This window comes from Gopherus flavomarginatus, chromosome 1 (genome assembly GCF_025201925.1).
Source record: "Gopherus flavomarginatus isolate rGopFla2 chromosome 1, rGopFla2.mat.asm, whole genome shotgun sequence".
NCBI classification, from domain to species: Eukaryota; Metazoa; Chordata; order Testudines; family Testudinidae; genus Gopherus; species Gopherus flavomarginatus.
In genome coordinates, this window is record NC_066617.1 from 52,287,011 (window position 1) to 52,303,277 (window position 16,267).

Here is a 16,267-nt window from a genome sequence, read left to right on the forward strand (position 1 = left end):
AAGTGTCAAGTAAGGCACTTTGGAAAACATAATCCCAAATATAGAAAGGGCTGGCATAGCCTTGGGGAGATTTGTGTGTCTAATAGGCAGAGGTGCCAAGGAAGTTTCACCTGAAGTTTCAAGTCCTTCTGGCAGACACCTTCCACAAAGCCAATGCCTGAGACGATGACTCAGAAACGCTATGCCTCTGTAGAGAGACAGTTCCATCAGAAAGCAGCCTTCCTTCTCAGTGGAAGGAGGAGGCATCTCTTGCAAAAGTAGTCTTTCCTTTATGTCAGGAATGGATTACCAGTTTTTCTTGTTCAGAAAAATAGAGAAAAGAAACATCAACACTAGAATAGGGTCTATGAACTTATTCTCCTTCATGTTAAATAAGTTTCAGCCAAAAATGTCTGATTAGACACTGTGACAGGTTAGACACTAGTAACTCCCACACATACAGTGTTTCTTCAACAAAGAAGTGAAAACTAGTGTCCCACTGAAAAATCATACAGAACATGGCTGTCTGATAGCCTTTTTGAAACTGAACGCTGTTTTGGGATGTTTTCTGAAGGTTCTTAGAATGTGCAGGACTGCCATCACCTATAAAATGTTTCTATATAGTTACTATCCTGAGTCATGGGCTCCTCATCCACTTATGTAGTACTATAGTTTATGCTAATGAAAGGTGTAAGATTTTCCCGGCTGCCACTAAACCAGGGATACTCTGTTGTTTCCCATCTTGATGCAAAATGTAAGACTCTTCGTGCTACTCACTCTACTGAAAGCACATGGGAACTAGAAATATTTTAATTATATTTATTTTGTTTCTACCCTCAAACCCAACTTTCCTAGGATAGAAATGTAGTGCTGGAAGGGACCTCAGAAAGTCATCAGGTCCATCCCCCCTACTCTGTGGCAGGGCCAAGTATACCTAGACCATCCCTGACAGATGTTTATCCAACCTGTTTTCAAAAACTTCCAGTGATGGGAATTCCACAACCTCTCTTGGAAACCTATACAGTGCTTAGCTAGCCTTACAATTTGAAGTTTTCCCTAATGTCTAACCTAAATCTCCCTTGCTACAAATTAAACCCATTACTTCTTATCCTAGCTTCAGTGGACATGAAGAACAATTGATCACCATCCTTTTTATAACTTTTAACATATTTGAAGACTTATCAGGTCCTCCCTCAGTCTTCTTTTCTCAAGATTGAACATGCCCAGTTTTTCTTCTTTTTCAACTTTCTTCACAGGCCAGGTTTTCTAAACTTTTTATCATTTTGGTTGCTTTCCTCTGGATCCTCTTGAATTTGTCCACATCCTTCCTAAAGCATGGCCCAAGCTGTCTATTGGCTAACTATTGGTTCTAATAAGTTGTTTCCATCAGATATACAACGTCCTAGATCCTGTCCTGTGATAGCAAGACATTTCTCAGTTGAGCTGTGTCTGGTATGAAGCTGTGCGCAACAGGCAGCACAATTATCCAGTGAGCTGTTGGGAAACACAAACTCAGTCTCTATTTGCACTGAAGTCTGAGGCAGCTTCTGAGGCATTCCAGTAAGAACAGAATTCTTTGTAGTTGTTTTTTCCACTCTGCCCACTCTCCACCATTTTTCACTCCAATTTTTCAATGGATTTCTCCTCAGTCACACACTGAGGTATAGGCGGTGTGACCCACTGTTTGGAGCAGGAGTCCGGCCTATTTTTAGTCACAGCCGAATCAAAGGGCAGAACGAAAGGTGAGGTCAGGAGAAAAGTCAGAGTCAGGAATCAGGAGTTCAGAGATAGGCAGGGACTATGGTTGGAGAGGAACAGACAAGGGCTGGAGAACAGTTAGACAGAGTAGGTCTAGCACAGCTGCAGAGTTGAACCCCTTTAACAGCTGCTGTGCATCTATTACTACAGGGTTTAAATGGTGATCTGTTGGCTGTTCTGACCAATCAGGGAGAACAATAACTTAGTTAAGGTTTATTGGTCCCTGCTGAGCTCACTGGGTTGCTAGTTGACCAGGCCTGAAGGTAGCTGAGTTCCTGATACACTCTGCCTCCTCATTTCCCCCTTCACCATTATTTTACCTAAACAGAACTTTCCCCTACAAAGAGGACTTCTGAAATAATGCTCAAGCTTTTACAGTATTAAAGTAAGACCATCTATACCCTCATACTCATGTATGTAAGGGGAATGTAAAAGGAAAAATTATGTATATTATCTGAAATCCACTGTATGGGTTTAGTTGCAGTGTACACTCTCCAAAACAATTATAGTCAGAGCTTCACAATTATAACTAGACACAACTGTTACTTTTACATTTTCTTCAGATGGTATTAAGTCTTATACATTTAAAGGACATTATTAAAATGTATTTATTCTTCAGTTATTTTTAATCATAACATTCAAATAAAGTTTGGGTCAAAATAAGTAACCTGGCCCAAGGGGCTAATTTGCAGCGAGGTCCTATTTCAGAGTTGCCTGATAACCTCATGAAGAAATAATTAGACCATTTAAAGTAACAAATTAAAGCTGATGCAATTAACAATAACCCTTATGATTACTTAATATTTTCTAAGAGCTTTCTAGAAAGCAATGACAGAATTTTATGCTGAGAGATAAAATTCTATTCATGTGGAGAAGAGAATTACATATGTTTACCATATTAAACAGAGCAGGCAAGAATTCAGATGTAGTAAAAGGATATTAATAAATTATTAGGGAGTATTGCTGAAGTAAAACACCCACCCTGTCATTTGGCTCTTTTAGGTCAGTAACGATGATCAGCAAGTTAATTTGAAATTCCTAAATTTCTGCCCTTAGTGAGCAAATCAAAATTAGTTTGAATTTTCCTTTTAAAAACATGCAATCTTGCAATAATGTAAATTTAAATGATCACTGTGAGAGAGAAAGAAACCTAAAAAGAAAGACTGGCTGCTGTGCACGAATCTTTAGAGAAACCTTTCAGTAGAACAAAACAAGCCATAAGTGAGCCCTAAAAAAGCTGCACTCTATGAACCACAAATAAGAGAGCTCAAAAATTCTATAATTCTATCTTCTCTCTTTCATGTAATATCAGTCTTGGTTCTGTAATGTTCTCAGAATATCACATAGCATAGTACAAAAGTTAGTCTAGGGACCAACGATGGCTTATTTTTACATTAAAAATATATACAAAATGTTGTACTGAGAATCTAAGGCAGCTTATGCTGTTATCAGGTCCTTGGTTACTATCATGAGGCCTAAAATTTGTCAACAATCCTCTGTCTTCCTTAAACTTCAAAGAAAAAACTTTAGGACAGGAAGCTGAATTCATAAATTCAGTCCCAATGTAAGCAAAGTTATATCTTGTCATGTCAGCCTCTGATGCAATGGACAATTGGGTTATTATCCTTAATTATAAATCACCATGGTAATCACGATTCCACCAACTTATTTCTCCTACATGAGTACACTTCAGCTTTTTTAAATCACAGCAAAGAAACCACTACCAAAGTGAATGCTAGAGTCTATGGTAATAACCTTACAAAATTATCACTTAAGTCAAAATTACTTGACGATTAAGGTAAGTAATTAACAACTGCTCACTTACTCCTGTGCAAAATACTCAATTTTTGTCACTTGCACTTTGATTTTTCATAGTAAGTAGACATTTGTAAAAACCTCTAAAGCATATGCTTTTTTAAATAAGTAGGTTCAGTTAAAGTTTCTGACAAATGCGTACCTGAGCCCCAACTGCTGTTTATGGTACTTGAGCAAAATCCTCTTTTCAGCCCACAGACTAATCTTGTTATATGCCTGAGAGACCCACAGGTGTAGGAGACACTAGCTCCTCCTCTTCTAATGCCCAGGGTGGCAACAAAGCTGAAGAAGTCCGCACAGCTGCTGTGCAGTCCCACCCCTGCAATGCCATTGGTGGAAGGGGGCTGGTGGAATACTGCAGTACAGCATAGGTTGCAGGCATACACAACAGAGCAGTGGTGAAGACCCAGCACCACAGCCTCATATCTTGACACACGATATCACAGACAATAGAACCAACCTCGATTCAAGATCTTTGAATTTCCACAGCTCTTATTTAGCACATAGGATATGGACCTTTACTTTTATGCTCTCCCTTCAGAAAGACCCTCTTCGTTTACTACCTTTCCAAAGCAAGACTTTACTATTACACTCTGCCAGAGAGCATTTTGGAGCTCCAACCAACCGTCACTTGAAATTTTTCTTTTCGCCTACTGATATTTTGCTATAAAGATAAAGGTGTTTCAGTGAAATACAGACACATAACTTCTTGTTCTCAGATGCTTTTACACACTTCTGTCCAAGTTGGAATAAAGACATACACTTGACACTCAAATACTTTTACAATGCGCAACTTCTTACAGACTTGCAGAGCAGTAGATTGAGCCCCGATCTATTCTTGGAAGCTCCAATTTGCTCTTTATTGGAAATAAGCAAAAATATCTGGAACTTTGGCAGATTTTTCATGAGAAAATCTTATTCTCTTTTTTAAAACTAGAGTAACAACAACTTTATTTAGAAACTGTTAGCAAATATGAGAGACTGACCATGTCAGAGTGCTATAGCCCTATTTAAAAATACACATAGAAGATTTCACAAAGTTCTACAAAAACTTGAATAATATTTTTGACATTTTTTAAATTTTTCCTGGATTCTAACACTAACCCTATTTATAGGCTTCCTCTGCTATTCATTTAATTACTAATTTGAACTTCACTGTGAATTTCAAAGAAAAACAAATTAGTGTCATTTTTCAAACGTGGTCAGTGCTAGTTTCACACCTGAAGATTATTGTTCTGTTAATTTATGTGACAATAAATATTTGTGATTTCTGTACTCTCTCCACCTAAATAGCTATGTCCTTGAACTATGCTACATTTTTTCAAAAATTAACATTTTGTAAATCAACACTACCATTCACTTATGCAGCGTTTTTTCAAAGTAATCAATAAAAAAATGACATTCATAATAGACTATACAGAGAAATGCTCACTTTTCCAAAGTGTGCATTCAATAAATTTTGGATTCAAAGTAGGATTAAAATACATGAAGAGAAGTTTGTGGACTTTTATGCAGATGAAGGGAGTCTTTGAGGGAGTAGAAGGGGAAAAAACAAATAGTATATTACCTTGAAATAGCAAAATGATAACTGTTTTTATTTTGAAGCATAGGATATTGTATTGGGGAGGCAAAGGCTCTGGTAAAATGTTTCAGTGCCCATTGAAGTAAATAGGGTTTCTCTTTTCAGTAAGCAGAGGAATAACTAATCTCTCTCCAGAACATAACTGAATCTTTTCTGGTTTTGTTTTGCTTTTTAATTCCACTGGTGCTATTTGTGAGTTTTACCTTGTGTGACAGCAGACGAAAAATAAATTAAAAAAAAGTTAAAGGACAAAAACAAAACAGTGAAAGAAGACAGTGTTAGACAGTAATGTTTAAGAGAAAATCAAAGGAGGGGAGAGCAACTAAAAGACTGAAAAAAGATAAAGGGCAAAGGATTTAACAATTAAACAGAAGGAAAAAGATTGATGAAAGAAAGGCAAAAGGCAATGCAAAAGGATTTAAGAAGCCAGTAAAAAGAAAATTCATTTAGTTATGAGAAAGGAATAGCAAGCACTAGAGGAAAATACTCAGAGGTAATGAATCAAGAAATGGAAGAAGCAGCAAATTTAAAAATTAATTAAAAATCAAGCAAAAGGTTAGAAAACTTATTTTTCTGCTCATTAGAAAAAAACATTCTCTGGATCCAGTAAATTTTTAAAAAATATCTAACCACCATTCATATATAGAAGGTAATTCTGTCACTTATTGGTACCTTAACAGGGGTGAATCTAAAATATGCAAGATGATCTAATTATCACTATAATTAAGAACCTTGGTAATTCACCACTACTGGGGATGTCTATCTACACAACCTTCTGCACAAAATTCAATACAGTAGTGTCAGTCTAATTAAACAAAGTTGGTTTGTTTGTTTTTTACACAGGGTCCCACTTAATACTAAAGTTTGTGCAGTGTTTAAATAATTTATAAATTTACCCATAGTATAAAACATGATCAATTTTAAACTGCCATATCATAGAAGACAAATGGTTCACATTCATCTCCAGCAGGGACAAGTACCGCACACTACAAAGGAAGCTGTAAGTGGACACTGTGAAATAAAAGGTCTATAAAGTATTTTTCTAGCCCCAGGTAGTTAGTAGAAGGTTGTGCCGCATGGCATGATGATTTATGGCTTTTTATTTATATTATGTGAGTATGGGGTCCTAACTACTCACAAACATGTCATCTATTTTTTTTTTAAAACATGCTAAACTCTCAAAACCAAATGATATTCTAGGACAGTGAGTTCCCACACTTAAAAGTGCTGCCTGAAGAAGTACTTCTTTTTACCAGTCTCTCATTTATTGTCTATTTAATTGCATGTCCTCATGTTCCAGTTTTATGAGAAAGTAAATAGAGGCTCCCAATTTACCTTCTCTAAGCCAGTCATTATTTTATATACCTCTTCTCATGTCACCTCTTATTTGTCCCTTCTCCAAACTATACAGACCAAATCTTCTTAATCTCTCCTTACATAATAGCATTTCCATGCCTCCAATCATTTTTGTTCCCCTTCAATGGATCTTTTCTATTTCTGCAATATTCTTTCTGAGATGAGGTGATAGAACTGCACACAATATTCAAGCTGAGGGCATACCATCACTATATAATTGCATTCTAATATTTTCAGTATTATTCTTATGCTTTACTTAATAAAACTTACATCATCTTCACTCTTTTGACCATGACTGCACATTGAGCAGATGCTTTCAATTAGCTGTCCAAAAGGACACCCACGGATTTTTCCTGAACAATTAGAGTTAATTTTGAATCCAGAATGTAAATGAGTAGTTCAAACTGGTTCTTTTCCAACATGCATCACCTTACACTTATCAACACTGAATTTCACCTGTCATAGCATTGCACAGTACTACTCTTGATTAACCTACATTATTTTGTACCTTCCAAAAATGTTACCACTTCTCTGTTTACCATTAATAATTATGTTAAATGCCAGTCTCAGCACAGATCTTTGGGGAATCCTACTAGTAAACATCTACCATTTGGACATGTATTGCTACTCTTTGTTTACTCTCTCTTAACCAATTTGTAATCCAGAACTTCATCACTCACCCATAAGTATAAAGTTTCCTTTTGAAATTCCAAATAAACTGTATCGTTCTCCTATATCTACTATTTTACGGACACGCTCAAGAATTCTACAAGATTCAAGAGGTATAATAATCCTGTACAGAGGTCATGCTGGTTTGCCCCAACAATACTGGTTTCATGTAAGTGTTTTATATTTTTAAACTTTAATTACTGTTTCAATTAATTTACCTGGTACGGAAGTAAGTTTCATTGTTCTTAACCTGTGCAATAATCTCCATTTTTTATGATCATTTCTCAGTCTCACCACTCAAAGATGCTGAACTGAAGAACATATTATCCTAGTTGGTTTTGTCCACTATCCTAAAATGATGAGGAAGGAAAGTATTCTATCATATCATGAAATGTCATCACAAAATAATAAAGTTTTCATACTTTTTCCCCAGTTTCGCTCAATTAACTTAGCTCTACAATGTTTTTCCTCTTTCTTCTATACACAAAAGGAATGCAGAGTTAAGATTTCCAGGTAATAACTTTCCCTTCCATTTGATTGACAAAACATTTCTATACTAATTCGCTTTGTGTTTGAAAACTTAAAATGGAATAGAATGAAGGAAAGTGTACTATATTAAGATGTCTATTCATCAACGCATATACAATCACATGATTCAATCAGAAAGCAGAAATAAAGTAAATTATGTATAGAATGTGGTTGAGGTAGATACAGATGATCATATGCTAGTTCTGTGTTCTGATTTGCTGGGAGGTTCCACTTGTGGTATAATGAACTACTACTTTTCATTTCTGGATAACTGGGGCAGATTAATGTACTCAACTACAGCTCATGAATTACTACACCTACTTTCCAGAATATAAATGTTGTGTATACCAATCCATTCTTCATTGCCTAATAAATGCATTTATGAATAAACAGAAAGAATACATACATTTTAAATAACAGAGTTGTCAAGAATAACTAATCTTGTACATTTCTTTATTAGGCCCCAGGATAATACAGGTATAACAGTCAAACAATATGCAATATACATTCCCCCATAAGGCTGTCCTTTGTAGCCTGGATTGGAATTGTAAGCAAGTGGAAATTTACAAAAGATACTCAGAATAATTTTCATGGCCCTGGATGCCAGCCTCCTCAAGGGCTGTGCAATAAACCAAATGTCTTCTAATGACATATTTTGGGATGCTTTATTGTAACAATACAGTAAGTACAATGATAATAAAGCAATACAAATACAATATTTAACATACATTTACTAAAATATTTGATCATATGAAGTAAAAATATGCACTTTTAAAAACATGCATGCCTCAAATCTCATTTTCCATGTACATGTATCTAGAGCAGCAGTCTTGTCTCACTGTATTCCACCACACTATCTAATTTTGGCTATACTTCATTTTTGTTAATCTTCACAGCTTTCTCCATATGATGATTTTTTGTGTAAATAAATTCACTATAAATTATCTTCTTCATAGCACCACAGAATGCCATGTGTTTCACTGACACAGAAGAAAACATTGTCCTGCTCCATTGTCCACTTCTTACATCTAGAAGGGGAGAGAACTATGTTTTCTATATACAAAAGATGAAGACCCTTTTCCAAAGAGCTCATAATCTAAACAACATAATCTAGTTGTGACACGGAGGCCCATTGGTGGTTCACTATCTGTGCCAGCAATTCGTCAGACCTGAAATACTCTCACCTAACAGTGTCATGATATACTCCCTAAAGATGTTATGTAATATCACTGGAAAACTAATAACTCAATGATCATTGATGTATGTATGGGATGTGCATAAAGAGATAAGGATGTACTAGAATTACATTCTTAAAATGTGTTTGGCAAGCAATACATAAGCCCAGTCTGCCCTAGACAAAGGAATGTGTATTTGTTTGTCTGATCAGCATGGTCAGCATGTGAACCGTTAGCTGGAGAGGCTAGCCCTCAGAGCTGCCCCTTCCACCTGAACCCTCTCCCCCTCTTCTGAAGGAGCCCAGAGCCCTCTCCATTGCAGCCACCAGCCCCTGCCCCAAGCCCTAGCTCCCCGGAGAACTGAGAGAGTAGGCAGCACGGCCACAGCCCCCTCCATCTCCGGAGCAATAGGAGGGTGGGTGCCACGGCCCAAGCCAGGGCCACCCCACAGGGAGACTGGAGATGCAGGAAGCAGGGGCAGAGCCACGCCTGGCTGTTTGGGGAGGCACAGCGTCCCATAGCCTATGAAACCCACTGTCCATACTGACCAGCCCACTCACTAAGCAGAGACAATGAAGGTACAGTTATATAAAAGGTAAACAGAGCCATCAACCTAGCAAGTGGGAGTAATAGCCTGTTGGAGGGGTCTGAACCTCAAATGATAAGCAATTGAATCAACTGATTGTATACAATATTACTGTATTATAAAAGTGTATCAAGTACTGTCCTCTATGAACACCTGTGACACACAAATTCAAACAATTTGTGAAATGTATGACACATTATAAATACTCACTAATATTATGGTTTAAAGGCTGTTACCAAGCAAAGGGAGAAACAGGAGGACACTGATGAAATTAAGCAAGGTGTGACCAAAAATAATGGAAGCCCCATTTAAACAGAAATCAGCGGATGGATGGGAAATCCAGCATAAGGGAAGAACAGCATAGATCAACCCTGAATCTGGGACAAAACAGTGAGTTTGCAATGATCTAAGGAAACAGAAGACACCATCTTAGCCTCCATCACTGGACAGACAAAAAGGGACAGAACTCTTGCAAGCTGAGAAAGATGGATCTTTCAACCAAGGGAGTTGAAATCTCAGGCAACAGAATATAAGTGCAAAACCTCCTCAGACAAAGATTTTTTTCACTTACAAAGACAAGGAAAACCAGTACCTTAAACTGCTGTAAAATGTCCTGATTGACAAAAAGTCAGCCATGGCTGGAAAGAAAAAGATTGTTAAGAAATTTGTAGCTTTTTAAGTCTTTGCTACTAGGAAGCATATTTTATGTTTATTTGCTTGTAATCACTTTGTCTTTATCCCTTGTACTTGAACTCACTTAAAACTTCTTTTTTTGATTGAATAAACTTGTTTTACTTTTAACCTAAACCAACCTTGTGCTGTGTTTGAATGGAAGGCATTGTTAACTCAATTTAAATAATAAGCAGTACTTTTGTCTCCTTAAAGGAGCAATGAACCCTTTTTTATTTTTCTAAAGTGTTCCATTTCAGAGCAGACAGTTCTAGGGAAACTTGGGACTGGTAGTGTGTTGGGGTCATTCTGGAAGTAATAACTAATGCAATTGGAAGTGAGATCTCCAGGGAGAGATGTCGGAGACACAAGCTTAAATATGGGATTAGATTGAAGAAGACCAATCAAGCATGGAAAGGTAGATTGGCGAGTCAAAGTAAATATGGCACTGAAACTGCCTGATCATATGAAATCACCTGCAGAAAGGGCCAATGACTGAACATTGTCGAATACAGAGGATCGGAAAGTAGAAGAGGTATACCTACCAAAAAAGATACACACATAATGGCCAAAGATGCACGACAAAAAGAAGGAACACATCAGAGATCTTCTAACCAAATTTGAATGAATTCAAATCAGCAGGGCTGGATGCTATTCACCCAACGACACTGGACACATTAGCTGAAGAAATCTTGGAGCTCCTGGCAATAATATTTACAAACGCATGGATGACAGGAGAGATCTCGGAAGACTGAAGAGGGCTAATGTAGTGCCCATCTTGAAAAAGGAGGGGCTGAGAAACCACAGACCAGTCAGCCTGACTTCGATAGCTGGGAAGCAACTAGAGAGAGCAATGTCTAAAATATTCAATTTCCAAATACCTGGAGGATGAAGGAGTAATCACTAGCAGCTAGCATGGATTTACCAAGAACAAATCATGCCAAACCAACTTGACTTCCTTCTTTGAAAGGGTAACTGATTTGGTGGATAGGGGATATGCGGTGGACATAATATACCGGGACTTCAGCAAGACTTCTGACACATTCTCACATGACATTCTGATAAGTAAGTTGGAGAAATGCGGGATCGACAAAATTATCATTAAGCGGAGACATAATTGGTTAAAAAACTCCAAAGAAAGAATAACTATGAATGGACCAATGTTAGATTGAAGGGAGGTCTCAAGTGTGGTTCCACAGGGATCTGTTCTGGGTCCAATGTTGTTTGCCATATTTATTAATGACCTAGCTGTAGGTAGGAAAGCATACTGCTCAAGTTTGCAAATGACAGAAAGAGGTGGGGGGTGCCAATACTTTGGAGGATAGAGCTAAATTTCAGAGGGATCTTGATAAATTGGAGAACTGGGCTATAGACGACAAAATGAAATTCAACAAAGACAAATCTAAGGTGCTACACTTAGGGAAGAAAAAAACAAATGTACAAATACAGAATAGGGGAAAACTGGCTTGGCAGCAGCACTGATAAGAAGGATTTGGGAGTTGTGGTAGATCACAGCCTCAACATGAGTCAGAAATGCGATGCTGTTGCAAAAAAAGCAAATGCAATTTTAGGTTGCGTTAACAGATACAAAGCTTGCAAGTCATGGGAGGTGACAGTACCACTCTACTTGGCACTGGTTAGGCCTCAGCTGGAGTACTGTGTCCAATATTGGTCACCAATGAATAGAAAAGATGTAGAGAAATTGGTAAGGATCCAGAGGCGAGCAAAGATGATCAATGGGGCAGAATGCAAGCCATATGAGCAAAGGCTGAAGGAATGGGTATGTTTAATTTGGAAAAGTGGAGATTAAGAGGGGATATAAGAGTCTTCAAATACTTGAAAGGCTGACAAAAAAAAGATGGAGAAAAGTTGTTCTCTCTTGCCACAGAGGGCAAGACACGAGGCAATAGGTTCAAACTACTGCATAGCTAATTTATATTAAATCTCAGGACAAACTCCCTAACTGTAAGAACAGAAGGACAATGGAACAGACTGCCTCGGAAGGTTGTGGAAGCTTCTTCACTGGAGATCTTCAAAAAAAAGGCTGGATAGCCACCTGTCTTGGATGGTTTAGACACAACAAATCCTATATCTTGGTAGTGGTTTAGATTAGATGACACTTGTGATTCCATCTAACCCCATGATTCTAAGGAATAATAGTTTCACAAAAGCTAATGAAGGACAAAATTTAGAGAAGGTGGTTATGATTTACCCTATCAAAGGAGCAGACAGGTCAAGAGGATTACTCACAGACCCTTATCCATAAAGAGGTCATTAGAGACTTTGTCTAGAGCAATCTCAAAGGAGCGGAGAGAAAGCAAAGCTGAATTAAATCTGGGATATTCGTATAGAAGGGAAACTCAAGACAATGGTTGTACACTGAGTATTCAATAAATTTGGAGGTGAAGGAAAGTAGAGAAATGAGGCAGCAGTCATAGAGGAAAATGGCTACAGAGGTGAGGATTGTGAAGACAAGACAGACCAGAGCATTCTTGCATTGAGTAGCAAAAAAAAAACCCAGAGGACAATGATAGGTTGAGGACCAGGACAAGAGACAATGTAAGAGAGTGGGAGTAAGAGAGATAAGGAAGCAGGAAGTTACATGCCACTGGGGCAGCTGGGTGAGACAGGTTAGAGATACAAGCACAAAATCTCAGGATTTGCAGAGCATGGCCTCAGGCAGTTATCCTTCCTATCCCCTTTAATTTTTTCTTCAAGATCTGCTCAACTGTTTCTTTCCCAAATGTCATTGATGAGATCAGAAGGTGGCATTTCTTTCAAAATGAGTTTGAGTATTTTTGTTGTTTCTGACTACTTGATAATGAGTATTGTTAGAAGTGCTTCATAAAGATGAAGATTAAAATATTTGTTACATAGTTAGGTCAGTAAAGACACACTTTGGTCAATAAATTCACTCCTAATAGTGATTGACAAATGGCCTTCCTACTTTATTAAGGGTGATAAATAAGAATCATAAATTGATTTAACTCCACTTTTTATTTATATATATAATATAAAGTGGAGTTAAATAAGAATCATAAATATATATATAGTGACAAAGTTCCTCCTCCACCTTGGTGAGTCCTGCACTTATTGGCAGATTTGCTCACCTCAGTGATATTCCCCACAGTCTGGGTCAACTTCTCCTGTGTCTGATCAGGAGTTGGGAGGTTTGGGAGGAACCCGGGCCCAATACTCTGGGTTCCAGCCCAGGGCCCTGTGGATTGCAGCTGTCTATAGTGCCTCCTGTAACAGCTGCATGACAGCTACAACTCCCTGGGCTACTTCCCCATGGCCTCCTCCAAACACCTTCTTTATCCTCACCACAGGACTTTCCTCCTGGTGTCTGATAATCCTTGTACTCCTTAGCCCTCCAGCAGCACACCCTCTCAATCTCAGGTCCTTGCGCCTCTTGCTCCCAGCTCCTCACACGCACTTCCTCTCTTCTGGCTCCCCCTCACCTGACTGGAGTGAGCTCCTTTTTAAATCCAGGTGCCCTGATTAGCCTGCCTTGATAGGCTGCAGGTGTTCTAATCAGCCTGTCTGCCTTAATTGGTTCTAGCAGGTTCCTGATTACTCTAGCGCAGCCCATGCTCTGGTCACTCAGAGAACAGAAAACTACTCATCCAGTGACCAGTATATTTGCCCTCTACCAGACTCCTGTACCCCACTGGTTTGGATCTGTCACATTATATATATATATATATGTATATGTTTGTTTGTCACTATATGTTTGTTTGTCACTATATATATATATAATCTTTCGTTCAAAAGGACGTTACAAATTGTGTGTAGAGTGACCACTTCACTCCACTTCAGAATTTCAGCCACCACTGGCATAGAAACTGCCATTCTGCACTGGCAACCCTTTCTTACACTGCAATTTTAACCAGATGATTGAGGCCACAGACATGTATTTGTATGAGGTAGCAGCACCAGGAGACCTTAACCAACCAAATGTAGTTTGGATTGAGGCTCAGTGCTAAACCCTGAAATATGGGGTTCTAATAGGTGCCTATACAAATACCGACCATGTCCGATACAACTGAAATTATGAGATGGAAGGAGATCACATCCTAAGGTGTTACAGCTGCAATAACTTTCTGAAAATTGTATTGACTATCTCGTTTATAAATAAAATAATTTTTTTCACACTGTAGCACAAGGTTTTAAAAGTGTTACCCACTTTCATTCTCAAAAACATAAGCACATAAGAATGGCCCTACTGGGTCAAAGCAAAGGTCCATCTAGTCCACTATCCTGTCTTCTTACAGTGGCCAGTGCCAGGTGCCTTAGAGGGAATGAACAGAACAGGTAATCATCAGGTAATTCATCCCCTGTCACTCATTCCCAGCTTCTAGCGAACAGAGGCTAGGGACACTAATCCTGCCCATCCTGGCTAATAGCCATGAATATATCTAGTTCTTTTTGAACCCTGCTATGGTCTTGACCTTCACAACATCTTCTGGCAAGAAGTTCCACAAGTTGACTGTGCGTTGTGTGAAGAAATACTTCCTTTAATTTTTTTTAAATCCGCTGCCTAGTGCTTGTTATGAGAAGTAGTAAACAACACTTCCTTATCTACTTTCTCTACACCAGTCATGATTTTATAGACCTCAATCATATCTCCCCTTTGTTGTCTCTTTTCCAAGCTGAAAAGTTCTAGTTTTATTAATCTCTCCTCATACGGAAGCCGTTCCATAGCCCTAATCATTTTTGTTGCCCTTTTCTGAACCTTTTCCAACTCCAATATATCTTTTTTGAGATGGCCACACCTGCACACAATATTTAAGATGTGAGCATACCATGGATTTATACAGAGGCAAAATGATATTTTCTGTCCTATTATCTATCCCTTGCTTAATTATTCCCAGCATCCTGTTTGCTTTTTTGATTGCCGCTGCACAATGAGTGGCTGTTTTCATAGAACTATCCACAATGACTCCAAGATCTCATTCTTGAGTGGTAACAGCTAATTTAGTGAAACTATTCTTCTGTTCATTCAATGACCAAAAGTATGCCACAGCTTCCCCATTTGTGCTGTTTCTGTGTTACACCTCTATGGTAAAATGTAAGAGGTAGTTATGCTCCCAACAGCCCATGTCTAAAACTGTATCAACTTTACTGGAAGCGCATTTACTACTTTATGCAGACAGGACATTTCAGCACCATATTGTAGAGCTGGTCAAAGCTTTTCAACAAACTTTTTTCCAAAAATGTTCTGCTGTTGACAACCAGCGCTACCCCTTAAATTCTGATTCTTATAGTAGTGTCATCCTCCACCAAGAGGACAAATACAGAGCAAATATTGTACACTGAGGTCAATAATATCATAGTTGTTATACTTTTCAGATGGCAGCATTGGCTCAATTTGTATGAAGAACATATTCAAATATCCCTTTCAATCTCAATAGCTATTTTTTGTTTTTATAATACACATACATTTTATATTATTATTTCCTGTTAATGTACAATATGGACCTTCCATTCCTACATGAACAGTCTATGGTGTACACCATCAGGTTAGGTGTTCTACTGCACAAGTGGAGTCACTGCGCTACATGTAAAAACAGTTAATAACCTTTTGTAACTGTTGGTCTTTGAGATGCACTGCTCATGTCCATTCCATTGTAGGTGTGTGTGTGCTCATCACATGCACCAGTGCTGAAAGCTTTTCCCTCAGTGGTATCTGTAAGGGACTGGCTTTGGTGCCCTCATGTGCCAGTACAAGGGGCGTCACCAGCTCCCCGCTCCCTCAGTTCCTTCTTGCCAGAACTCCGAGAGAGGGGAAGGAGTGTGGGTCATGGAACGGACATGAGCAACACATCTCAAAGAGCAACAGTTATGAAAGGTTAGTGACCGTTTCTTCTTTTTCGAGTGCTTGCTCATGTCCATTGTAGATGACTCCCAAGCAGTACCTCCAGAGGCAAGTAGGAGTTTACGAACATGTCGATTGCAACACAGCTCTGCCAAATCCAGTGTAATCACTCGTTCGCTGGGTAATGCCATAATGCATTATGAACATGTGTACCCAAGAACATGTCATAGCCCTGCAGATAGCGGCATGCACCAGGAAGGCAGCTGAAGACGCCTGAGCCCTAGTAGAGTGCGTCTTCACTATTGATGGAGACATAGTCTGCACCAACCGGT

At 38.5% G+C, this 16,267-nt stretch overlaps 1 protein-coding gene across 10 annotated transcripts in view; it reads right to left on the reverse strand.

The window, feature by feature from the left end:
* Nucleotides 1-16,267, reverse strand: part of FOXP2 (forkhead box P2) — a 674,789-nt gene that overhangs the window by 515,508 nt on the left and 143,014 nt on the right. Inside the window, exon 1 of one of the 10 annotated variants that reach the window (XM_050936170.1) lies at nt 8,561-8,639. The exons of the other annotated variants lie outside the window; for them this stretch is intronic. The gene's annotated coding sequence lies outside the window, so the exon portion shown is untranslated. Of the gene's footprint in view, nt 1-8,560; nt 8,640-16,267 lie in introns of those variants that run through there. 10 annotated transcript variants of the gene reach the window in all.